We start from the raw sequence: 27172 nt of genomic DNA, 5'->3' as shown, positions 1-27172 counted from the left end.
ATCCTATTCATTTTTAATTGCATTTGATCAAATATCTTTCAAAATTCAGAAAAGATTTGCTACTTTGGCAAGAAATGAAAGTCAACATTTGAAATGAACATAAAACCTAATCCTCAGAAAAAAAACACTTGAAGTAAATGAATTTGAAAGTGACTGTAGTCCAGTTCTCCTCAGCAGTTTGAACATTGCTAACATTAAAGCCAAACAAGCATAAATTAACTCTATGTAAAAATAAAATTTTTACAGAAACAAAAAAGTATCTGTCTGTGGAAGGACAACTGAACTACAACCCTTCAATTTTTTTTGTATACAGTGGGTATATTCAAGCTTATTACACTCAAGCATATTAGATTTGTGGTGGTTCTTGATATCAATATATAGAGTGCACTTTATCATACTGCAGGCTCTGGTCTGATGGACAAGAAAGTGATCCACGTGAGGTTATGAATGCTGCACACTGACCTTTATCATGTGGATTAAGTGCTTCAGTTGATTGATTCATAGCTTGACTTTTAAAGAACAACCCACTGAAATCAATGAGAATTGACATAGAAACATATTTAAAAACTAAAACAGTCCATTGCAGCATTAGGTTGAGCATCATCGTTTTGGTGCAGGTGGCCAAGACGAGGACCCAGGTATATAAAACTGCAGTATTAAATTATTTTTTGTCTCTCTAGAGAGGAGTCTACTCATGAAGATGTGATTTGGAAAGCCCTTTGAAACACTCCTTGGAGTTTTCTTAGAAACATTTCTTGCCTATTCTGTTGTCATGAGTTAAGGAGTCCCTGGTATGCCAAACTGGTGACACTTAACTACACCTAACTCATTCCTATTCCCTTTATTACAGTACCTGGAGGCTACAACTTTTGGTTTAGGAACACTGGAGAATTTTAATGACAAAGTGCACAGGAAGGAACAGAAGTCCTCAACTTCTGTGAGGAGATTTTAATATATATGCCTTAGTTTCCAATGTACAGAAATGCAGAGTGGGGCTTTAAAGAGTAGGGGTACTGGAGACTGCCCAAACCTTGATGGTGTAGACATTTACTGTAGGAAGCAGTGGTCACAAACATGGTTAGAGGACAGTCTTGTGGTTGTTGTCCCAAACACACTGTGGAAAAAAAGTGGCATTTATCATCACATTCCTGAAAGGGGAATATGAGAGTCTCTGACCCAGTTGTTTCATTTCAGGAGACCAGCAAGAGTTGCAATAGGGTTGAACAGCTGCATCCTCAGCTCAGACAAAATGAAGACTGATCCGTGATCCTGACAGTCTTGGAGAAATCCAAGGGTCCACAGGACAGTACAGTGAAACTCAGAGATTTAAATGAACCTTGCAAGTTACTTGAATTATCTGAAGCTATTACGTCAATTTTTAGTTTATGCCCATCTTGATAGCTAATTATTTTTATATATTTATCTTTGGGTGGAAGATGTAGGAAAGTACCTAATACAACCCTTCACACATATATTTTATATCATAACCAGTAACATTAGATCCAAACAATGCTCAAATCTGAATTAAATGAGAAAAAAACAGTTAATTACTATTCTTATCTTGACTTAATCTATTATAACTCATAGAAAAAATTTATAATCTTAATCTTGATTTAAGTTTTTGATACATGAGTTTATATGGTGTGCTACAAAACTGATGAGATGTAACTATCTTATTTGAGCAAGATTAGGTAAATCAGCTACAGTTAATAATCAGAAAACAATATGGGTTTAAAATTATCCAAAGAGATAACAGCAAGTTAGATTAAAATTAGTTATGATGATTGTTATAACTTGCACAATTGAAAAAAAAATGAAAATTACAATATACTCACCAAAAAATCATGAAAAGCTTCATCTGATTTTGAGCCTTTTAAAGCACTATAACATCACATAACAGCTCCCACTCCTCTCTTATGCTAAAAAATAGAGTCTGTTGGGGTGTGTATCAAGGCACAGAAATTCACACAAGTCCATCAGTCACACTTATATTCATCTCTAATTCCTTAAAAAGGGACAAACTAATTACCTGTGCTGGGTTCAGTACATGGAACCAAGACTGAAATTCGTAGTAAGAATCCGTAGCAAGCATTTAGAAGCGTAAAACGTTGCAGTTTGGAGCCACTGCTTGTCTTCATATTTCTGTTGGATCTGGAATCACTGCAAAATAATATCTCCCGAGCTAAGAAGAAGTTATGCTTTGTAAATGCTTTATTCACAGGACTCAACACTATTTCACAGTCATTTTCTGTTGTGTCTGAGGAGTTAATGTAAAAAACACTGAATTTGCCATTGTTTGTTAACCTGGTGTTGGAGTAAAAGATGTTGTGAATAAAGAGACGATCTTTATTTCTGTTAGGAAGTTGTTGTAGTGTGATCCTGTGAGTTTTAATTCCCTGAACCAACTTATGCATTGCCCCCCTTGCTCTGACTCAGAGCACTGCCTGTAATGTATCAGCCACTCACTGATTTACATTAAACTTTGTCAGTTGGAAATTAGTCCTTGTCTTTACATCTCTTCTGTTCCTAACAGCACTAAAAAGAGACCCTCAAACCAAACATTCACTAGCAATGACTGTACTTCGTGGTTCAGGGAAGTTCCTGCCAAGTTTTCTGTGGTGTTATTAGCGAACATATTAACTAATACTAATGAAGATATTAATGAATGTATACCAAAAAATCTTTGCAGAAAACCCCGTGAGGGTGGCAAATTTCCACACCTGATGAACTTTCAGAGCCAATCCATGAGCCTCGTGTCTTACAAATGAAATGCTGACATATTTTAAACTATAACGAATTAATGACTGACATAGTGACTGAATATATGCAAAACAATTTGGTATCACAGAATTTTGTACTGCAGAATCCCTTACATTTGCAGCGTCCCCTACCACCGAGGGTTTAGCAGTCCAATTCCTTGCAGGCAGCACTAGATGGAGACAGTGATTCACACAAAGCTTCCTGACAGACACATTTCTCTCTGCTGAACCAGTTACTGTCAGCAAACAAAATTTCATTTGGTGTATTCAGTTTATTACAGATTGAAGGGTTACAATTGTTTGTGTCTTGGTTTGTTTGTTTGGTTTTTTGTGGGTTTTTTTTAGTATCCATCTCAAAGAAAGTGAAATAAAATTACTAATGCTTTGAGTAGCTGGCAAGTCTCCCTGCATCTCTTTCACACACATGTATGTGTAGGTAAATCACAAAACTCAAGGCCAACTATAAAGTATCAGAATTTTATTTCCAGGCTTATTATATGTGAAATTCATTTAGCGATAGTAGCTCTGATCATATTTTTATTTGAGACACTAGAAAAATCCTTACCTATGCTTTGAAATTGAGAGTTCTTTTGAAATTCCTGGAAATAAAAAAAAAAAATAAATCCATATGTGTTAGTTTACTTTCTCCACATGAAGTCAATATATTGATCCTACCATGGTGTATTTAATTGTCCTTACCACAGAACTGTTTCCCAATTAGCAGCTAGAGAGACTTCTCCCACACCAGTCAGGAACAGTGATAGATATCACACATCCCATCCCTTTTTTTGACTTCCCATGAACTAGTTTTGGACAGTTAAGGGATGCTAAAAGAGAAAAGCCAACAGGGAGAGATTATTTCATGCAACTAAACTACTGCCAAGAGAGTACCTGGCAGATATTTCAGATTAAATTTTAAGAAGTGGCTGGTGATTTAAGAAGGTATATGGCATCAGTGTGAGACAACATAATTAGCAGAAAGTAACTACACAGTACAGTCTGCAAATCTGACATGTTTGAATTATAAAAAAGTTAACAATCAGGCATGCAGTAAGCCCTTTTATTTAGGGCTTACTGTTTAAGACAAAAGCAGCTGGAGTCCTTGTGCTGGTGCACTGTCTCCCAACTGTCTGAAAGATGGGACCTCCTGGCAGAGACATTGTTTTGACTTAAAAATCATTTAAACACACTGAACTAGAGTGTGAGCTGATTTCCCAATGGCAATCAAACTTCAAATTCTGATTTTGGCTGAACCTAGCTGTAGCTGACTGCAGTCTATGCAGCCACGTTGGAAGGATACATCCAAAATGATCCTCCTGCAAACATCTGCTCCAGTTAGCAGAGCCCTGGTAGGCACTTGGCAAATTTCACCAGCAGGCTGCTGATGTGGATCACAAAATGGCTGGAATTAATACAGCCTGGGGTGATCTATTTGGGTTTGTTTGCACTATTGCCTCTTTCAAAGGCAAAGAGAAGAGAAGTATTAGTACTGCAGAATACTGCGCTTCTACAGAGCTGGGAGAAGCTGTTCCTGACTTTTGTTTAACAGGACAAAGCTGAATTGCCTTCACCTGTCTGAGGCCAAGTGCTCAGTTATCTCTAAGAAGCAAATGTACTGATATTTGCTGATTTATATGACACAGAGCACATCCAAACTAAGAAAACACAGGGTTGTTTTTCAAACAACCAAGACAGCAGTTCTCAGAGAACATGAGGCTGTGGTGTGCAGCTGTCCTACAGCTTTCTTGCCTAGTGTGAGGGATAAAAGAGTTGGGCAGGCTGCCTGAGGCTCAGAAAGTCAGTGGTTGAGGTTAGAGTATACACCTTGACCTCCCTCATCATTATTCACCAAAATTAATATAATTTACAGCTGGAAGTAAGGAACTTCTGCAATTTATATGGTCTTCCATCTGAATCCATCTAAGTACTCCTGGTTTAATGAGGATTATGAGTTTTTCTGGCTATTTTGGAAATGAGCAGGCTCCTACAAGTTTGAATGTATTTTTGGTGCTGTTGTTGTCTTTAAGACATATTATCACTACTGACATTTATCCTGAAAAACAGATACCCAAGCATACCTGATTACATGAAATGGACCAAAGAGGACTTCTGAAGGTTGCAGTCAGGGTATGGAGAATTTGTGTTGATAATTCGTGATGCATACTGGAAAAAATGCAAAATGTCCTCCCAGAATATTTTACCACCAGTTTGTTTCAGTCTTCAGCTTCTGGTAAATGAACAAGAACAACAACGAAATAAAATCTAGCTTTTTTCTAACTTCCATTTTTTTTTCATTGGCTCATTCATGTATTTCATATTTCATGTAATTAGACTTATCACTAAAAAAAACTTGAATACAGTGTTACAGACTGAGGAGTTTGGGAGAAACAGATGGAAACCTCTATTCAGCTACCCACCTACACTGAGTAGTTTCTTATATTCAAGCAACTACAGTGTATTTATAATTCTCAGTGATTTTGCATTACCAGAGTCCCTGTTGGACCTTGGAGCTTGTATTTGTCTTTTTTTCAGCTTGTTTCTGAATTATGGCTGTGCCTGATGCACTCACAGTACCTTCCTTTACTTCCTTTTCCAAGAGGAGATAATTACATGCAATCTGTCTTCCTGGGAATAATAAACTTCCCAGAATTACTCCAGGTATGTATATCCACAACAATCAGAGGAAAAGAGGGATAAAAGACCATCAAAGGGTCCATGATGAGATATAAAGATTATCAGGGCAACCACGTGCTTTGGACCTGATTTTGCTGACAGCAGAATGAATTGTAGAGGATCATTTTTCCCCTTGGTAATTTGAGCTTAAGCACTCTGAATAAGACATAGATATGACTCTTTGGAAGGATGAACTCTTAAAGCCAGCTATGAAATAACTACTTTAAAAAAAAAAACCAGCTTCTCTTCCATATTTTCTAAGAAGGCTCCACTTACATAGGGGCAGTAACATGAATTACTTCATGTGTGGAAAGTCAGACATGAAATAAAGGTTTAAAAAATAGAAGCTTTTAAGGTACAAAAAGGAACCCTTCCATTTTTTATAGAGAAACAATTATATTCTTTCTAGCACTGCAATGAATCAAGCTGCAGTGCAGTGTATAATATGAATATGACACTGTATATAATAATTGCTTTGGTGAACCCAAAGTAGCCCAAAGAACATGTCTTTAATAAACATGTATGAAAGATTTAGCAGATTAGGACTTTGTTATTGCCAAGGACAAATGCTTTTCTGCAGTTTTTCAGCTTGCACATGGCAATATCCATTTTTTTTTCTTTTTTTGTCTTTAGTTTCTTTTGTTTAATACAGACTAAAGTTTTCAGACTTTGATATCTAAGGTTGCATGCTGAATTCTGTAAGAGAGGAATAATCAGATTTTCAAAGACTCTTTAGTGAGGAGCCTAGAAGTCAGTAGGAACTGCAGATACTCTGGAAAATCTGGTCTCTTTTAGTATTAGGCTTGAAAAGACAGACTTTATTTTAAGAAATCCAAGCTAAATTAAACCCATTTGTCAAAATTACATATGTTATGTTTAATATTTATAAAAATAGTCATTTCATGAAACCTGATGAAAAATAACACTTCCCTTCCACTAGCAGGGTGTAGTATTTCCCATATATCTGGTATTATGCTGTTTATAAATATCTCTGCAAGTGAAGTATTCTGGACTCTACATCCAGGGATTGAGGGAGAAGGAAAGTAAAAAGAATCCTTTACCTCTTACCCAAAAAGAAAATCTTTAGGGAAGGTCATTTGAGATTTTCCTTTTACTTCTTCCATAGCTAGCAGTCAACCAACACCAGAGAAGTCAAGAGAGTTGAGGGAGAGACATTGCACTAGGTGACATGTGGTATCCAGAACAGTGCCCTGAATGGTACTGAAGTTCTTGAAGCATCTCCTGGGGATCCAGGGCATTCCTAGTTTCCTGTGGAAGGCAGAAAAGCCTCGTGCATGGCTTCTGTTTTCCTTTTGTAAGGCTGGGGTGGGGAGGCGACTCAAAGTGCTGATGATGAACCTGCTTCTGCAAGGCTGAAAAGAGGTATCAGTGAGAGCTGACAGAGTTTGGAAAACAGTCCCAGCACACAGAATCCCAAGTAGGTATTTGGGGTACAGATCTCTGTGTAGCACCTGTGCTATCCATGCATCACTTGATGTGCTAATCCCATGCTTCTCACACAGCCACCTTCCTGCCCCAGTCACAGCTTCCTCCACACACACTTATTCCTTCATGCTGCGTACAGTGTCAACTGTTTCTCCTTGCAGATCATTTCCAGTTGATATATGTAACCACTTGTTGATATCAATCAATATTTAAGAGTTAAATAAGAGCAGGCAATATAATATGGGCCAGAAACATGATTGGGCATTGTGCAGGAATGAGATCAAACAGAAGGATCTGCGTGTCCGATAGACCAGCAGGGAGAAAAACAGTCTGAAGGCTCAAGTGAAATGTATGAGAAATAAGAATACAGCAACAGTGCCAACACTGGCAGCTATAAACACGAACAAAGTAAGGGATTGTAATCTCAAAAATAACCCAGTCCTCCAGTAAGGGGTTAAATTCCCATCCCTACAACCCCCTCAAACAACAGCAGAAGGCACTAAGTCCACATTCTCACCTGTGCTCTCAGACACTCTACAAGCTTCCTTCATCAACCATATATTCTCTTCCCACACAGTATCCTTTACAGTATATAAATACAATCAGCCACACACAAAACTACAATTACCTTACATTTTCAGAAAAGAAATAATATGTACCCTTACCGAAATTCTTGCTGAGCTGAAACCACTGACAAAACCCTCCTTGATTTCAGTGCAGCCAGGATTTGAACCATGGGCTTCCACAACAAAAGTTGAAAAATATAAAATATATTATTCTATCTATGAGTAGAACCCTTGCTCTGCATTTAATACAGTTGCACAAAGTCAGATGTGGTTCTGTGAAATGATGATAAGGTGGTTCTTTTAACGTGCATTATATAATTTTTTTTAATATACTGGCACAGTGGGTGGTATGAAAGGTAAGGCATGTGAATTAAAGTCAGGCCACGTCCCTGATAAATCTCATGTACAACTACTGCCAGACCCCTCTAAATAAAACAAATTTCAAGAGAAAAAAGAAATTTAACCTACACCATTTATTATACTAATATTCAAAGCTCTCCAATTCAGGCATAACAAACGGCTTTTAAAATATATCCTCTCAGTTCAGGTTCAGACTGCAGTGCTGAAACCCTGCATTCAAGCCCCTGAAGATCTAATGCACTGATCTAATGCACTGTGGCCGACCTATTAGAGATGATTATAAATTAGAGAAGTCCTTGTGTTGCTATAATTTTCTAGACATTGCTTCTTAAAGCCAGAAGGTGCAAAAAAAAAAAAAAAAAGAAAAAAGGTGAAAAAAGTGTAAACTATTTCTTCTCTCTATGCTGGATTTAGCTCATTTAGAAATAAAAATTTGGAGAAAACTTGCAGAAGCAAGTTTAGTTCTCTGATATAAAAGCTACCAAGAGGGGATGGATTCTGTGCTGTGAATTCTTTGGCAATTTTTCTACAGTACTTCTGTTCCAGTTACATATATACGAATTAGGAAAATTATTTCCTGCCTTTAAAAGGATGACAAATTCATTAAGGATTGTGAGATAAAATTATATGACAGCAATGTCATGCAAATATGCAGTTTAGAAAAATAAAAAAAAATACTTTGCAGATAAAGCTACAAAGTTTTTATTTTGATTTGTTGTTTTATTTTTGCTGGGTAGATTATTTGCAGGTTCAGAGTGCGTTCGAAAATTAATAGCAATGTTCTTTTGTTTCATTTTATGCAGTTCTAGAGACCAAAGGAGCCTCAGGAATTAATTGTAGCCTTCTAATATACACAATGATGTAATGACGTATTTAACATTACTGGGTTTTTGTTTGATTCCAAATAAATTGCAGATTTTTTTTGCCGCTGCGACAGTAAAACAATTACCGTTTTGAAAAAAAAAGGATAATTAATCCACAATTTTTTCACATTAGATCATATATCTCTAAAGAGTGCCCACAGATTTGATGGTCTTCAGCTGCTGTGTATTTATTTTTCTTTTCTTTTTTTTTTTTTTCCTGGTGATGTACCGCCCCATCAGTGCTGACATTTAAATGAGTGAGTATTCAACACAAATGTGATCGTTTGTGTAGCATCCAACGCGGCACCATACTGAGATGATTGCTTCTGGGAGCCATCCATGGGTTCCCGAATAGGGGGGAAAAGCCAGGCAAAATTTTATCAATTTACATTTTTCTGTGATTAATTTTTATGCAAATCAGGGCCCGACCGTGCTCCCATCTCACCTGAATCATGCGGATCATCAAAGACAAATTGAGCATCACTTATTTAAAAAATAGGCTTTAAACTACTCTACAGCTGTGTTGGAAAATGCTAAGAGCAGGGCATGAACTTTTCTAATGTAACAGGAATAGATAAGAAAATGCTTCTTTTTGCATTTTTTGTCCACACTGTGACAAACATGAATCTTAACAAAATCCTAAAAATTGTCTTTGTTTTATATTCCTTATGCCCTTGTAAACATTTGACTATGGGAATGCTGCATAAGGGGATTTTTCCAATTTCAGAATACAAACAAATGGACTTGGAAAAATACATTGCTTAGGGATGAAAAAAAAAATTGTATTGGTCAGCATAGTTAAAGTACAGAGTTTATTTACATTTTAAGATAGAACTCAAGAAATCATTCATTGGTATGCTGCAGTGATAAAGACCTTACATAAACAATCTTTTAATGTTTTAATGTTAAGACAGACAAATAGGTAACTTCTGTTTACAAATGAATACATTCTACCTTCTTGTATATATCTATTTATATGTATCCATATTCATAGGTCTGCCTAGCACAAAATTGGACGTTTAGACTTTGTGAAACAATAAGCTTTGAAAAGAAATTTAGGATGAGCAGGTTGCACTTTTGGACATCTTATAATTATTGATACTAATACTGAAGAGCATACGTGTGAAGAACTAATCTTATTTACTTAAAAAAATATGTATTTCTCTTCCTTTAGGAAAGCAACAAAACTTTCTTTATGGTATTAAGGAATAAGGCAATATTATCAGCCACAACTGTAATTTCTACAGCTGTAAGATAAATAGCACTCAGGAATATGAACACTTGCCCCTCTAATTTGCACTTGAAATTTGTATCCAGGTGTAAGAACGTGCCCTCACGAAAAGCATTCTATTATAAAGAAGCTGAATTTTGAAAAGGCAGTTTTCTCTTCAGAACTGTGTTCTGAAAATTGTAATACATAGTGTCATTTCAGAGACTCATTTTACAAGTCTTTCCACAAATCCATATCCCTAAAGCTAATCTCAGAGGAGTAAATGTGATGTGTAACAGAGAAAAGACAGTCTTTATCAGTCAGGGTTTGAAAAAGAGAGGCACATGTACCAGATGATCTTATGGCATTAGAGCAAAGATGTCCCCTTATGTATGAGACATATGAAAGCTGTAATTTTACAGCTTTGATTAACCCACAATTTAATGAGTTACTTTTCATTAAGCTGTACAGCTGAATGTATATCAGTGCATATCCAAACAGAATATATGTTTGCACACATGATCGATTTTACGCTCAGACCTTCTCCTTAAATCCTGTGAGTCTCATATCACTTATTAAACCACTGACATAAGAGGTGAGACCACAACTGTAGCAAAGCCAATAAGAATCCCCTTACTGCACTCAATAAATCCACACCCCTGTCCAGTCTCCAGCCAAGAGCTGCTGTTCCTAAATACCTCAGACAAAATGTGACTCATTGGGTTTGATGTTTATATATCCATTCCCCATCTCCCCCAGTTATGAGTTTTGAGAAAGACTGCACTGTGACAGGTTTGATCATATCTAACAGCTTGACTACAGAAATGATACAATTCAGCTATTCAGGAAAAAAAAAAATCATGAAACCTAAGGCATGAGGAGTGAAGTTAATTATTAAAAAAAAATGCTGAAGAATATCAACTTATAATGACAGCAAAATCTGTTTAAAATATCACAAGATAATTGTCATATTTAGAACCCTCGTAAGTGGAACCAAGGTTCAAATAGTTACCATTCACTGTCTTTCAACAAACTTTAGCATCTTCTGTAGAAAATATCCTGTATGATTTCATTAACACAGAAATACAGTAAGAGATCTATCAAATCCTCCCTCTCTATATGACAGGTTTCTATATACTACTCTGTCACAGGTATCCTACTCTGTCACAGGTATCCATATAATTTCTTATAAGCTGTAGGCTTGATGTCCTACTGGAATAGTTCCGCTATTATAATAGGTAATATATAAAAAACTACAATATAACAGCTTACAAAGAGGATTCTGAATCAACTGAAAATGTTGAAAGTGATATCCTGGTGTTTAATTCCAAATACTTACCACAATAATATTATGGAATATGAGAAGCATAAAGAGATTATTTTACTAGCCATGGGTACACATTTGAGGATGGAAAATACCAGTTGTTTAATAGCACGTGATCATGCAACACACATTTTAGGGCAAGGAGTGAAAGGATTAGAAAATACAATGTATGTGTACCTCCCCTCCTCAAGGACTGTCAGCTGGTACTTCCCTTGCCACGTGAATGTAATCCATGTTAAAACAAAACAAACAAACAGCATTTATATAACATAAATTCCTGTATTCCCAGTTACAACAAAATGTGGAGAACAGAAAGAAGCAAAAATCTTGTCAACCCAGTAATTTCAGCCTAAAAGAGAAGCCCATATGTGTCCTTCAATTTAACCTAAAAGCAAGAAACATATGGAAAAGGGATATTACATATATGTGTGTGTGTGTATATATATATATAGATACATACACACAGATTACCTATACATGTGGATTACAAGGTGCCTTTTATGGCAATCTAGGAAGTGGAGGAGGAACTGCTAAAAGGCACACTCTTGGCACCCCCAGGGCTGTCAGCTGAGGTGATTTCAGAGTGTTCAGCTACAGTTTAAAGCAAATTTCCACTCTCAGGTCCCGTGTCCCTCACAGAGCCCATCTCTGGCATCCTCTGCTCAGAGCAATGCTCTCAGCTGCACAACGGGCACGAGGGGATCACTGGACTCCAAGCACAGTGACCAAGCTTTGATTAACACAGAGATATTATCAAAAGTAACTAAAAAGAGCAAAATAAAAGGAAATTATCAAAGCCATACTGATGCTGTGACACATCCCTCCTCCCAAAAGTCAGGTGGCAAGTTGCTCCGCTTTTGCTGCTGAGGTACCAACCTTTGGCATTAGGCCCATGTGCAGAAACCACAATGCTCAGAGGGAAACACTGCATGGAAGGCAACAACAGACTTTGCTTTCTGGGTATGAGAGTAGTGACCCAGAAGCAGAGAACTGAACTTAAATGTCCTTAAAATATCTTTTACTGTGGTGGATGCTCAGAAAAGTATTTTTCTGAGGTTTTATGTACAGGAAAAGATAAAAAAAAAAAGGATACCACAGAAAGATTTTGAAACTGAGGTACAATATTTGTTGGAGAAAAACAGAAACAATTTGGAAATGGAATGTTATGAATCAGGACCAAAAAAAAATATATTTGCATGTAATTCTTACTGAGATAAATATTTGGCAACATGATATCTCCTTTCATATATTTTCCTGAACCCCAGTCCTGTTACCTGGAATTTTAAATGTTTATTTTCATGGAGTTACTAATATTTGTCAGATATTGTATACACAGATATTAGCATGAGCTCAACCAAGAAAATGACATGAAAATAATGAGGGTTGGCTGCTGTTGCTAGAAAAACAAATGTATTGAAGTTCTTTCGTACTGTGCAACCAATTTTTTTTGTTTGGTACTCACATTGTAAAATTATGAAGAAAATCATCATGCTTTCATTCACAATTTTCCAATTAACTGGAGAAAACTTGACTTTGAAACTCTATGTCCATAAAGTAAATGCTTAGTTATATTTTCAGATTGCTTAATTCCTACCCCTTCCACCTCCCCATTTTTGACCCTTGAAAAAGAGAATCAGGTAAATTCTAATAACAATATAATTTTAATTCTTTTTCTAAGTTGTAAAAAAACCCCCTATATTCCAAATATATTCCTAATCAACTCACATTTGATCTACATACCCATCAAAATGTTCCCATGCTGCAGCACCCTGTCGAGACCAACGTGCACTCCAGAATGGGGCCAGAACTTGCAACACAGAACTGATACCAGATACACTCTGATACTGCAACATCTGACCCAGCAGCTACAGCCCCAAGGACCCAAAGTCATCCACTCACTGAATAGGAGTCAGTCAAAGGCTACTCCAAATATCCATTAGTCAAGCAAAGCTTGAAGACTGAGGTCTCAGCTGGTTTGGATGTCACAAATGAGAAACATTAAAGGCCGGAGTGCTGGGCAAGGATTCAGACTCTGCTTGGCAGCTTTACGTGGTTCTATGAGAAAGGGTCTCCTCAAATATCCTGTGAATACTGATTTAGACAGGAATATATTTTCTAGAATACCAGAACCTGCAAGTAATTACAGATTAGGTTTTGCATACAGATCAATTTAGACAATTAACCAGGACTCATCTGCTTTGTCACAGATCATATAAGAAACTATATTTCATGGGTTATTTAAAGAATAACTACTAGGATTACTTTTCACATCTAGTAACTTGAGCTTATCCTTCTCTATTAGGTTGCAGTCTATGGAAAATACAGAAGAGCTCAAAGATTGCTTTAGAAGGCTTAGCTCTTTCAGTAATTACGTGCACAGAGATTCTTGCAGCAGGAGATACAAACTGACACACTGCTATTCCAGTTTTACTGTGCTCAGGAATAGCACAGAGAAAGGAGCATAAGCAGGAGTATGCTGTTCCAAGACATCTGAGTGAGCTGATCTGTGAGAGACCCAGTGCCACTCTGGCTCTGTAGCCAGAAGTCCACAGGATACCTTAAGCCTGTCTGGAACACTGGATTCCTACCTGTGGGCATTGTTATGATTCCTGCAGCGCCAAGCTGAGACAAAGAGACATGACAAATCTATTCCAACATGAATCCTTACTCAGCTTACACTCTGCACCTTCTGTGTAAGGACAGTAGCATCAACACTACTGGGGAGCAAAGCAAAGAGAATATGAATATTGAAAGTAAAATTTACACCGGTAGCCACTGTTTGTATAACAAGATAATTTACATGTCTCTATTATCATGGTTATGATGGTAACATATCCTGAACTCCCTGAACTTTAATAAAGATCTCTTATTGAAGGATACCCAAATGGATGCAACAAGTATGTTGCAAAGACTAGCACACAACCTACAATTAGCTAAAAAATGATTTTTTACATGTATCTAGAACCCAAATACAATTCAGATTCTTCAGTTAATGACTTGATCTGAACTGACCTTTGTACTCCTGATAAGAGTGTTTCCACCACCCCCTTCATGATGGTGTTTTGTCAAGTTCTCTGGATTCACCAAATGCATACTGCCAGTTCAAGCTCAAATTGAAGTTATTTAACGTCCTACTAGGATAGGAGTATTTCAAAGGACAATAAAGTAGTCTTATACCACCAAAGGTGTATCCAGAGAAGGGAAACAAGGCTTGTGAAAGGTCTGGCTGAGACAAGGGAGAGTCAGATTAGATATTAGAAAAGAATTTTCCACTGTTGGGGTGGTCAGGCATTGGAATGGGTTGCCCAGGGATGTGGAGTCTCCACCCCTAGAGGTGTTTAAGGGGCATCTGGGTCTGGTACTGGCTGATGGGGTTTAGTGGTTCAGGGGTTACAGTGGCAGTACTGCATGGAGGGCTGGACTGGATGATCTAAAAGATTTCTTCCAACCTTATGATTCTATGAAAGATACTACACCAAAACGGAATAGATTCAAGAATAAAAAAAGAGAAGGGGAAGATAACATTAAAAAAAAAGTGTTTTCCAATGAAAACATTGATAACTGAGAAGAAATCTCTCATTCTTCATTTCTTTACAGTTTTCTTTAAAGACATCACAGAATGACAAAATGTCTGAGGTTGGAAGGGACCTCTGGAGATCATCTTGTTCAACTCCCCTGCTCCAGCAGGGCCACCTAGAACCAGCTGCTCAGGACTGTGTCCAGGTGGCTTCAGAATATATCCAAGAATGGATACAACCTCTACAACCTCCCTGGGCAACCTGTGTCAGTGCTCAGTCATCCTCACAGTAAAAGAGAGTTTCCTTAAACCTGAGTTTCAGTTTGTGCCTGTTGCCTCTTGCCCCACCACTGGATACCACTGAAGAGAGACTGGCTCCATCTCCTTTACACCCTCCCTTCAAATAGTTGGACACACCCATGAGATCTCCTCCTCAGCCTTTTTTTCCAGGCTGCACAGCCCCAGCCCTCTCAGTCTCTCCTCATAGAAGGGCAGCTCCAGTCCCAAAACCATCTTAGCATCTGCAGTGATGAAGTGTAGGCTCTTGGACTCCATGTTATAATCAAAATAGTCTTGAGAAAGTAAATGCAAAATACAGACAATTGGATATATTGGAGAGAAATTCAGCCTAATTTAAATGCAGACCTCTAGGCAGACATCTGTATAGATTATTAGGCTCCAAATTAAGAAATATGGGGTTTATTTCTTGCTATCCTTTGACAAATCATTTAATGCATCTTTGCTTCAGGTTTTCCCTCTGCAAAAACAAAGTGCTAACTTGATTTGGAAAGTCCTTTTTAATTGTAGGGAAAAAAAGTTCTATTGAAAGCTAAGTATTACTGTCAAAATATCAGGAAGATAAAATTAATATTCATAATATGACAGAAATATTTTCTTTGCAATGCAGGAGACAGATGCTAATAGGTAGCAGAGAGCTCTGTGGCTATATTTAAAAGTGGAGTGATATTGAAAAACAATGTCAGAGAAAGCAGACACTGATATTCCTCTACATATTTACTTCTAACTACATATCACATATAATAATTTTGCCCAGAAATCACATATCATAAAATATTGATGTAATAGATCACAAAAGAAAGTCACATAAAAAAAAAAAAAAAAAAAAAAAAGAGAATCATTTAATTAGTCAAGAGTAAACCACACCAAAGGGGGTTTTAATATTTCTTCCTTTTCCATGTAGTGAGCCAGAGGGATGTCCCTGCACTGACACAGCACCACTAAAGAGCTGGACTGCCATGGTGAATGGGACAGGGTGTTGCAGGAATGATATATAAATTGTTTTTATTTAATGATGATTGTTTGTATTCATTTTTTGCTTTGTTTGGTCTTGGATACACTTTTTGCTCTGATTTTTTAATTCTGCTCTCTCTATCCTTCCTCTACTCATTTCTTGCTAACTGATTTTAAGTTCAGGATAGACTTCAGAAACTTCTGAACTCATCATGGCTGAGCTTCTTAGAAACAACTACCAGGGAGAGTTACACTAAAAGCAAAGTCCAAAGACACAAACATTACAGCCTCTTGACTGCAGCTGCATAAAATGGCACAGGGTGGGCAGTTCTGTATAACAGAAGATTTGACTGTGTGTCTCTTTAGGTCAGCAGACAGTAGACCAAAATTAATTTTCTCTGCATATTCAATCATTTTCATCCTCCTTAGCAGAGATGACAGAAGGGGCCAGAAATCTATCAGACCAAGATATAACCAACAGAAAGGATTATCAGAGTGCTGTGTGAGATAGGATGAACAACAGCAACTTGAAACAAAGAATTTAAAAATTCAATACAGATATTTAAAAGGGAAAAAAAAAAAGGCCTGGTAATGAAATCTAATAAGTCTGTGTAGGAAACTCCCAAGTAAAGCATGTGAGCTTCACAGAATAAGGCCACAGAAACTAAATGAGAATACAGGTGTTGGACAGGGGGATGAACAAACAACACCATTCCTTCTCTGAAATCAGTGATCAGATGTGTCAGTCAGCACTATTCTTGGTACACTGCTGAGAGCTCTGTCTCCTCTACCTGTCCAGTGCAAGCCATCAAGAACATCAAGCCAATTTCATAGAATTAACTGAGATGAATTAATAGAATAAACATTCAATCATTACCAAAATAAGTGGGATTAAACTACTGGGTTTTTAAAAAAATTGCTTTTATCTAGTAACACAATCAAAAGAAAGAAAAGCATATCACTACTTTAGTAACCCTCAGGGTTCCACACACTGGGAACCACTTCTCCAGAACACCTAATGTGAGTCTCCTGTCCATTTAGCAGTACAGGAGAGGCAAGAGCTCACACCTGGTTACTTGGAATCTTATTTCTCTAATCACAAAAGCACATTTGTTTAACCAGTCTGCTGCCAGTGCCACAGAGCATGGTAAGAAGTGCCACACAGTAAGAAATCAGTACAGATTAAAACTCTCCCAAGTTTCCCACTGACTTAAGATTTGAATCTTGGCTCCCATGTGCATAATCCACCTTTGAAAACATTCATTAAGTTCTAAGGAACTTAGCAAAACTCACTGAATATCTTAAAAGGACATCAAACTTTTTCATTTTATTATTCTTATGTAATTAATTTAGTCTGATACCTATATAGGGCCATCTAGAAATCTGTTTGTCTTTGCTGAGGCACATCAAAAACGTAGCTTAACTTACTTGAAAATTTTAAGTGAAAAAGTCTAGTTCAGCTCTCATATAAAATTAATATTAAATAATAATCTCTAAACAAATTTAGAGATCTCTTTATGACATATTTTAATACGGGGAACTGTTTTTTAAAATAATGCATTTACTTTGACATTACTTATGCAAACCCAATGGCATTTTGTTCATTCTAAGAGAAACAGTACCCAAATCATATCTCATGCAGGATTACTCTTAAAAAGGGTAAGAAATGGAAGAAATGTGTTTTTCTTTCTCATGTCATAAACCTCATTGCTGTTAATGATGAGGATAAGGTCTTTGAAATTCTAATATTTAGAGACTACCATAGCAACACTTACCTCCATCAAGTCCCACTGCTGATGGCAGCTGCTGCAGAAGAAATTTGGCTACAAGCAATTAGAGAACGATTTTCCTCTGCAGAAAGTTTGCTTCCACCTTTATTAGTTAGGGGTGGTTTACATCTTGGATGATGATTCATGTGTATTACACCAACCTACTGCCCACATTTTTTATAAATTTTAAGAATTATCACAACGCACAGCTCTTTTTCTTGACAAATTTTTACACTTAAAAAAAATACAGTGCAGCAAGAGATTCAAATCTACAGCACCAGATCAAATCCTTCTAACAATCCCAGAGTATGTCTCCTGCTCTCACACCAAACTACCACAAGCAACAGCTCCGTGAGAAATTAATTGTGACATTGTATGAAAAACAAAACTAAATCCCAGGAATACACACACACACACACACTTTTTAACTTCATGCAATGGTTGTTGTGTGAAACAGGCATTCAGGTATTCAAAACCATCCTTTCTTCTAACAAGTCTTTTTCTTGAAGTTTGTTTCAAGGAGGCCTCTCTGAGTAGCCTTCAGTGATGAGAGCACGTGGTGGATGCTTAAAGTATGGAAATCATCAGATAGGTGGCAGAGCACACTCTTACATGGGGCAACAAATCACCTGAGCAGGAGTCTAAGGAAGCATGATCACCAGTTATCTCCCATAAATATGAGGTGTGTCAAATGTAAGAGCAGAAATATTGTCTATTCAGATTTACAGTCAAGGTTAGCTTTCCCAAAAATCTATGTCCTTGGTGTAATTTGAAAAAAAAAGGATGTCAACACTTTATTCTCAGTAGGTAAAAAGCTATTTCCTCTTGAAAAAGAAGAATGACAAACACCAGCAAACTCTTTTGCGGTTTAAAAGCTCCTGTCTGTGCACATTACTCTTCCACAGAAAAAAAAAAAAATATATATATATATAAAAAAAAAAAATCTCTGTTTTGCTCTGTACACAAGGCTGCAACTAATTACAAGAAGAGACAGATGCTGAGTAGCCTTAAGGCTTTCCCTGCCACCACAGTGAGTCTGTGCACTAGTCAACAAGCAGGTAGTGAGTGAACTCAAATGTTATCTGACAAGGCAGCAGATCCCATCACCTAGGGTTAGAATACAGACAAGCAACTCCGTGTTCAAAAGTAAAGACAGAAAAATTTCAAGCAGATTGTTTCTGACAGAAATCATATCACAGCCGCACTTTCTGACAAAGTCTACGCGAATGAAACTCTACACTTTCTGGTTTCCATCTTCCCCTTTAAGAAACAGCCAGTATTTCAAAGGTACATCGAAGGTGACAGCTCAATGCACAGTGCTTAGCAAGTGCTTCTGTGCTTGTTTCCTCTTTGGAAGTATTAGGAAGCCTCTACTGCGTATCTGTGGGGGAGCACAAGAGTGTCTCACTTTTCCCGACTTGTTCTTGATTTCCTGAACGCTTCCAAGCTCGCTCACAGATGCCAAGTACTGGTTTTACAACATAAAATTGTGGCATGAAAGAACTTCACGTGACTATCTGGAAACTTTAAAGAAGCCACACCACCCTAAAAAGGGAAGTTAGCAAAAAGATAAAACCTGCCTATTGTTGCCAATACTGCTTTCCCTGAAAGCACTGAATCCTTAGCAGAGAGCTGGTTCTTAGCTTTCAAACAGAATTTTTGCCCTCCCTCCACAATAAACACGATCACCATACGTTTTTGAGCGTTACAAATCTCTCCAAAGTAACGGATTTTTAACAGTTTTCCCGCTTTCCACCCAGGAAGGATTGAATTCATCTAGATTGATTTGGCTGTTTTGCTGTGAGTAATGTCAAAACAAGACAGGAGAAAATACAGTGTTCAATGGAGCACAACAGATTTTACGTACATAGGTTCTAGCAGTGCTGTGGATTTTGACCTGCAAGCTGGGCATTTGCTCCCAATGGCCCGTGAAAACCCCTAAGGAAGTTTTTAGGCTTTACCAACTAACATTACAAATACCACTTTCTTTTGCTGAAGAAGAGCGTTTTCCAACCTTAAAAATTAAACAGAGAACGTGAAGTGCACTTGCTCACCCTGTGGTATCATTAAGACACAAAAGGTGAATGAGGCATTTATTTCAGCAGAATGGGATATGCACACTGCTAATTATCCCAGGTGAGAGACAGAGGACTCTAAGCAGAAGCAAGTAAAGAAGTACCAAACATTACAGACAGAGCATGTTAAAGTTATTTTTGGACTCCAGATTTCTTTTACATTTTCTTTCCTTCCTCTAACATTTTTAGGAAAGACATTAAGGACTGTTTAATACTAGGGAGTTGCAGCACTTTACCATTTCTGAAAAGGCTAGTGCAGCAAATTTCACTTGAGATTATACTAGAAAACTAGAGGCATGGAATATAGAAAATATATTTGAGTGTCTTCTCGTTGGAGTCAGTTCATTTTATAACATTGCCTACTGTGCAGCACACTGATTTCTGTGTAACATATTGGTTTTAGTCATAATTAAATTTACATGGCTTGGGATGCAGCGCCTTCCAGAATGGGACAATGTATAACTTACATAATTTTCTAAATTACTTAAAATTAAGTAGTGCCTGACAGATATTTCTAGGGATTAGAGCTAATGGAACCATAGTACCAGCAGTAGTTCCCAATTAGATAGTACTGCATTAAATTTGGGTTATTAAGTCTTCATACCCCATCAGAGAATTTTCATTGTCAGAAGGTCTTTCTTCTTAAGATAAATTATTTTACAGAAAATCAAATTCTTTGCTAGCAGTAATAATATGTCCTTAAAAGTCTAGTTAGCAAGGCTGTGCTTATTCTATGGAGCTTTGTCACACTGCAGCTGCTTTAGTCAGCTCCTTCAAAGCTAAAGTGTCTGCTCATGGTACAGTAACAGTAGTGTCATACAGTTTATGAACAATTTAAAAGCAGTTAGACTTTGGGGCCAGTCATGCACATCATGTGTGGATTTGAGTGTCCTGCCTGAGGTTATGAAAGACCTACAGTCCACTTCTCTTTCTTTAAAAGAAGTCTGAAGTACCAAAAAAAGAGAAAAAGCATAATTTGCAACAGCAGTATGTTCTATCAAGTTATTCCCCCATTTCTTCTGACAAATTCTTTAGATGTCTGCTAGGGAAATCAAAAAGCACCCTGAAAGGCAGGGGGCTGGGCAGAATAAAAATTTCACAGCCTTTCTAATAGTAGAACATGACCAAGAAAAATCAGACCTAAAATAATTAACCAAAACTCTGAGGATTCCAGAATTCTGGTACCTCCAACTTGGTATACAGTTTAATTCATCCAGGCAGACCCTGAATTTGAAAACACTTATGCTTTGGACCTTTCAGATTAAATGAATGGTTGGATGACTTAAATAACAACAATAATAATAATAATAAGATCTTTTTATAATCAAATGAGCTGCCTGGTCTCTGTGAAACCATTATATCACGAGTGCCTGAACATCATGAGTTCCTCTTGATTAATGTGACCAGCCAGGAAGGCAATGTTCACAGAAGGATAAAAATCACAAGAAGTGAAAATTACAAAGAGATTACAGAAGAGAATGTTTATATAAAACTCAGTGACTCAGTAGCTCAGAGGTTGCTCCAGACTTACAGTAGGATGGAAGAAATTTGCTTCAAGCACCATCTCTTTTTCCACTTTTTCATCCTGCTCCTTCCTGTCAGTTCACACCTCCTCAGACACAGTTGTTTTAAGAAGCGTTGGGGAGCTGCATCCAGGCAAGTCCTGAGGTGTTTGAGAGAGTCTCTACAAGCCTGGGAACTGAGCAGAGATGATACACACTTGGGAAGAGAAGTAGGCATGTGTCTTTTCTCAAACATGGCAAAAGCTTAACTAGTTTATAACAATAGGTATGCTCTTGTGATAAAAACAGGAAGAAAATTGTTTCCATCTGATTGTCTTTGCTTTGGCTGCAAAAGGAGAGGTACAGATCAGGGCTTACACTTCCCCAAGAAGAACCTTCTCTGTTCTCATGTGCAACAGACAAAGGTTGTTAAGAAGCTTGAAAAGAATTTTCATTTTAAAGTATATATCTCTAATTTTTTTAAAAAATATGTTTACTTTCAATACGCAAATATACTACAAAGGATAGATATACATTAATTCTATTGGGAATTTTAATAAAAACCACAAAGAGTGAGTTGTATACTTTAGTAAGCACCTAGTTGCTTTCTTGCAAAACAGAAAAGTTAAAAAAAAAAATAATGTAATGGCTTTATAAAAGCCATTACTTATATTACTTTCTTATATTAAGTAATATAACAAGTAGGTTAGGCTTGGAAGAAATTTCCCATTTACAGTATGAACATGCATGTAGACCTGATGCTTAATTGTTTCTCAAATACTTCAGAAATTGTAGCCTCCTCACCACAATTTCTGTTCTGTGCCTCCATGAAATTCTAGCTACTTCAAGGATATTCTGTCAGTAACGTTCCTTCATGTTCTTGATTTTTTTTTCTATTTCATTCACTCAAAAGGGCTATAAAGCCTAAGAGAAACTCTTTGGAATCTGTTCATACTAAATTATGTAGATTTTCTAAAAGTAGTCCAATACATTCTTTTCTTAATTAAAATATCCAATTAAACAATTTGTGTTCACTGCAAAATCAATAAGAAAGCGTTGGACAGGACAGTAGATACCCTCTGTTAACAAATTATGACTACTTCAATAAAACCATAAAGGAAGTCATTTCAAAACCATTTGCAAGAATGCAGAAAAGGATACGATATAGATTTTGGAGTATGAACTAAATGTTTCAGAAGGACTCCAAAATTGTCATTGCTGCACACCATCAGGTAGGAGTGCTTTGCTGGAGCTACCTCATCCCTCCTGATGAACAGGGCATTGCACATCCCTGAGTGTTTTACTCAGAAGTTAACGTGCCCCTGGTGCTTTGAAAAAAAACCCCCACACTGTACTCTTGAAGTCAGAAATACTAAACTTGAGGATCTGAGTCCCTAAACAACTGACTGGGGAATTCTTAGGAAAAAAACCCTCTTGACAGTGAAGGAAGGATCAGCAGTTGTCTGAATTCTCTCTCTGCATTGCCTAAGGGCCCAGAAGTCATGTTGTCACACAAGCTATAAAGCAACACAAGCAGCACAGGTACTCGTGAGAGTCTAAAATAAAATTTAAAAGTGTGTATATGTGCCCCAAGTGCATATCTGTGCATTGAGAACTTATTTAAGGATGGCATGTACCCTCTCATAAATGATTCACTCAGGGTGTTGTCTCTGCAGATGAAAATGTACACAAGTTGTCTCTTAGTTGGATGATAAAGCCTTGTTGCAAGGAATATAATGGCCAATTTAATGGGTAGCCTACATATGTAACTTTTAAAAATTAGAATAATTTGTGGAAAAAACAACCAAACCACCACAATGACTAAGAGTGTCTTTTTGTCCTGCTGCAAATAACTGGTATGATAAATACAACACAATGAAATTATGTGTTGTGTTAGTGTAGCTGGTGAAAGAAAGTAAGGAGGATGGTTTTTTTGTCCCTCTCTGCTGTTTCCAAGTAGCTGTTGCTAGATAGTCCATACAGTTAAAGGATTTTTTTTTTTTGTCCATCAGGTGCTTACAAGGGCAGGAACTCTGATTTGGTACACATTTGTAAAGTGCTATGTGTACTTCTGGACCTTAAAAAAAAAAATAAACAACACGAGTATGCTTCATTTAACATGTCTAAAAATATTTTTCCCTCAGGAACAGCAAGCAGGCAACTCTGCAACCGGCCACAAGGCCAATAAAGTGTAATGCACAGAGACATTGAGGGCTGTCTCCCTGCATCTCACTGTCCATTGCTGTGATCTCTGGCTCCTGCTTAAAGCTCTACCACATCAGGAACTGGTTATTCCAGTAATTAATAATCAGTGTTAGGTACTCTGACAATACACATCTTGACAAAGCAGTAATCATTTTGAAAGAAAATAGCTATTGGACTTGGCTTTTTTCCTAAATGAGGTCCTCTGCTAAAACAAAACAAACCAAAAATTGCTTTTTAGCCCTCAACCTAAAAAACTACATATTTGTGTACAAAAGGTAAAAAAAAAAAAAATATATAGAAGTGTGTGTTGTGTATAAAGGTAAGTACTTATATACTTTTCTGACACTGAACACGCTGAAAAAAAGCAGTATTTTTAAAACACACCTTCCACAGCTTCCTTTGCTTCCTTACCACTGACGTTATTTGCTGCTGCTTCCCGTGTTCTCCTCCAGGGCACCATCCATTGGCAGAAGGCGGCTGTTCCTTTTGTGAGCCCAAGATCCTCTGTGTGGCCTCTCCTGAAGAAAGTTTGATCATCATTGACAGTTGCCCTGCTGCTCTCAAAAAATGCCAGGAGGAAGAGCTGAGGGGCAAAGCCATTTCCATAAACGACGGCTGCAAATCCTGCCTTCTCCAGAAACACACGAGCAGCGCAACATTTACAGGACTAACACAGCTTTTGTGTGAGGAAGCCAAAATGTGCTTGTTTATCATCAATTTTGCACATCAGTTGGTTTTGCTAGAAATTAGATTTATCTTGTGGTTGGTTTTGGTTGGGAATTTTGGTTTTGCTTGTTTGTATTGTAATTTTTTCTTCTTTCTTTTTTTTTTTCCCCCTTAATAAGCATTTTGGAAGAGTTCTCCCTATTTAAACTAAATGCTTTCTAGGAGAAATTTTCCAGCTAATCAAACAGCACCTAGTCAAGTATTTGCAATGACCCAGTTCCCCCTGTTTCTTCAGGAAACACTCTGAAAGAAAAATCCAACATAACTAAGCTAATTAATAGAACTGCATAAAGGTGCTTCAATTATACAAGACACATTCCAGTACCCCTAAGCCTCAGACCTCACAATTATTCATAAAGAAAGAAAAGGACAGGAAAGTTTGGTTTCATTTTGTTGTGGGTTTGTTTGGGGTTCTTTAGATCAAATAAGAAGAATCACCAGGAGACTTCCCTGAGAAGTCTTCTAAACTGGACATGGATTCTCCAAGAAGAGTCACTCAAGAGCTGGAAACATCTGCTTCAGATCTCCTACAGTAGATCGGATGTGCTCCACCCTGTTGCTAAATTTGTTTCAACTGATTTCAAATGGGATGGCACTACTTTACAGTCTTGTCTTTAAAGAAGGCAAATCCATACCTCTTCTCAGCCTCAGAACAACAGCAGGTGATGCAGAGAACAGAAGAGATAAGTGGAATATAAGAGTAATTCTAGCAGGTTTTAGAAGTAGTAGTAGTAGTCAAACTACTAGATATACACACCAGCACGAAGACACAGATAAACCTCAATCCTGTAGGTTCAAACATGGATCCACCTTGACTTCTTCAGGATTCTTTGGGACAAATTAAAAGTCATTCATGGTATGGATCCCATGTACAATTTTTTTTAGATAATATTTCCCAAGATCAATTATTAATTCTTTTAAAAAAACCCTAAACATATTAAAATATATGTTCACTGAATCAGTATCCAGGAACATGCTGGTGACACTTTGTCCCCTGTACTAAGATTATTTGTTCCCTGTTGTTTATTTTCCATTGCTACCAATAATTTATCCACCAAACAACAGCTAAACATAAGCATTTGTTTGAAATAAATACTATTTAAATTTTACACAGCTTAACAGGAAAAAACTACAGGATTAAAACTCTTTTCACTAACCTCCAAGAAGAGAAGTTCATGGCTTTCGGGTGTTCAATGAATTAAGCCTTGGATGTGTTGTTAAACATGATTTTTAGCCACACTGAAAATTGTTTCTTGGTAATAACAGGTTTTGAACAAAATGTGGGGTTTTTTTTCTTTTCTTTCTCTCGTCAACTGCTATTTTGTTTCTCTTTTTCTCTCCAGCTGCTCATGTTATTACTTGCTTAATTTTTCCTTTTTCTCTTTCGATCTTCCCTCCCCCTTCAGGTGTTTCAATGCTGGTTTTCAACTATTCTATTTCTGGTAGTTTTCTCTGGCAGGGATTTGTTTCAATCGTGTCACTAGGTTTTGTGTATTTATCGTCACTGTTTTAAATTAAAATAATCTCATCAAATCATTGTCATTCCTTAGAGTGATTTTTGGTTCGTTTTTTTTGCATAAATATACATGAGATTAAAGCGGGGTTGAACACAGCTTCATTTTACAGTATAATATCAGCTTTCTATGTATTGATTACCACCTCAAGAAAACATACTATCAGTTCACCAAAAATCAACATATTCTTGGAATTTTTTTTCCACTCTGCACATGTAAGTTGCAGATGATCTGCAGGCTGGAAACCACATGCAAGTGAAGGAGCAGAATAAAAACTGCACACAGTACATGACAAAGCTTCTGTGGATAAAACATATTTCACCCTGTAGCAGCAGGAAAATCCATTCAGTAACAAACTCTAGCGGTCCAGCAGAACTTCTGTTACTTGGACAGATCCACAAGTGAAGTCAGACGTGGGCTAAAATGAAACAACCTGCCCACCAAAATGCAATTGCTCTTGGAATCATGGGAATAACTACCTCCCCTGCCAAATGAACTCTCTCAGATATATCAATGACAAACTGTTTATGTAGAAATAATCTCATTTGCTGTTATGCCTCCATTGTATTTTGGCACATTCTTGTGATGACACATTCGCCACACAACCACTAGAATTTAACGTATTTCAGTGATTCAAACATCCTCTTAGAGTATTTTGACATCAATGAGAACAACAGGCACAAACCTCTGAATCTAATTTGACTGTATAGATAGATTGGGGAGCTCCACAAGGGTGGAAAAAGAAATCTGATCAAACAGAATCATTAAGTTTGCCTCCTTACTCCGATTTTGTATTGCAGTAAATAAAATTTCGCCAAAGTAGCTGAGATTTAAGTTTCCTCTACTTCTGTTGTTTTCCTTGGTATTACAAAGAAAACTGATGAGCTTCCAGCAACATCAAGATCTGTCACCATCAGTCTGATTATTTCTCCATAAGCTTTTTCAGCTCTTTTTATTGAGGAGCTCATGTGCCAACACAGAGAAATAAGAATCTTTGAAAAGTTAGACCTAAAGTCACGGGACCAGTAACAAAAAAAAAAAAAAGTAGTCTTTAGTTACGCTGCCTTAAATTGACTAAGGACACAACAGATATCTCCTGCAGCCAGACCATATGAATTTTAAAAGTACTTTAAATTCTATATGCTTACACACCTGTTCTACCCACCATTTCTTAATGGGGAGGGCTTCACATGTAATCATGCAGTGATAGAAACAGTAGGAAAAACTGTTTGCCTGAAAAGCCCAGCTTCAGTAGAGGAATCCCCTCGTGATCTGCCACGGGGCTTCCTCCTCTGGGGAAACAAACTGCCATTATCCTGCCTGGGATTCAAATCAAATTCAGATTACACGCTCACTGTATGCAACGCTCAATCTTTTCTCCCCTGCAAGCGTTTATAAGACACATAAAGGGT

General features: G+C 37.2%; 2 long non-coding RNA genes across 2 annotated transcripts in view; both read right to left on the bottom strand.

Annotated features, from left to right (window-relative positions):
* Nucleotides 1-2035: 2035 nt before the first annotated feature.
* Nucleotides 2036-4973, bottom strand: LOC113956609. Its single transcript, XR_003530897.1, has 4 exons — nucleotides 4838-4973; nucleotides 3459-3586; nucleotides 3325-3358; nucleotides 2036-2160 (listed from the first exon to the last, which is right to left on the bottom strand). It is a non-coding gene; the product is annotated as an uncharacterized LOC113956609 (long non-coding RNA).
* Nucleotides 4974-7543: 2570 nt separating this feature from the next.
* The window catches only part of LOC113956619, a 43953-nt gene continuing 24324 nt past the window's right edge, over nucleotides 7544-27172 (bottom strand). The window contains exons 4-6 of the long non-coding RNA XR_003530903.1: nucleotides 23905-24038; nucleotides 21345-21512; nucleotides 7544-7617 (exon numbers count right to left, since the gene is read on the bottom strand). This is a non-coding gene — a long non-coding RNA (uncharacterized LOC113956619). The remainder of the gene's footprint in view (nucleotides 7618-21344; nucleotides 21513-23904; nucleotides 24039-27172) is intronic.

Source organism: Corapipo altera, unplaced genomic scaffold, assembly GCF_003945725.1.
Source record: "Corapipo altera isolate COAL_440 unplaced genomic scaffold, ASM394572v1 100, whole genome shotgun sequence".
In the NCBI taxonomy this organism is placed as follows: Eukaryota; Metazoa; Chordata; class Aves; order Passeriformes; family Pipridae; genus Corapipo; species Corapipo altera.
Note: the sequence above shows the minus strand (reverse complement) of the source record. Positions and strands in the feature narration are given on the sequence as shown.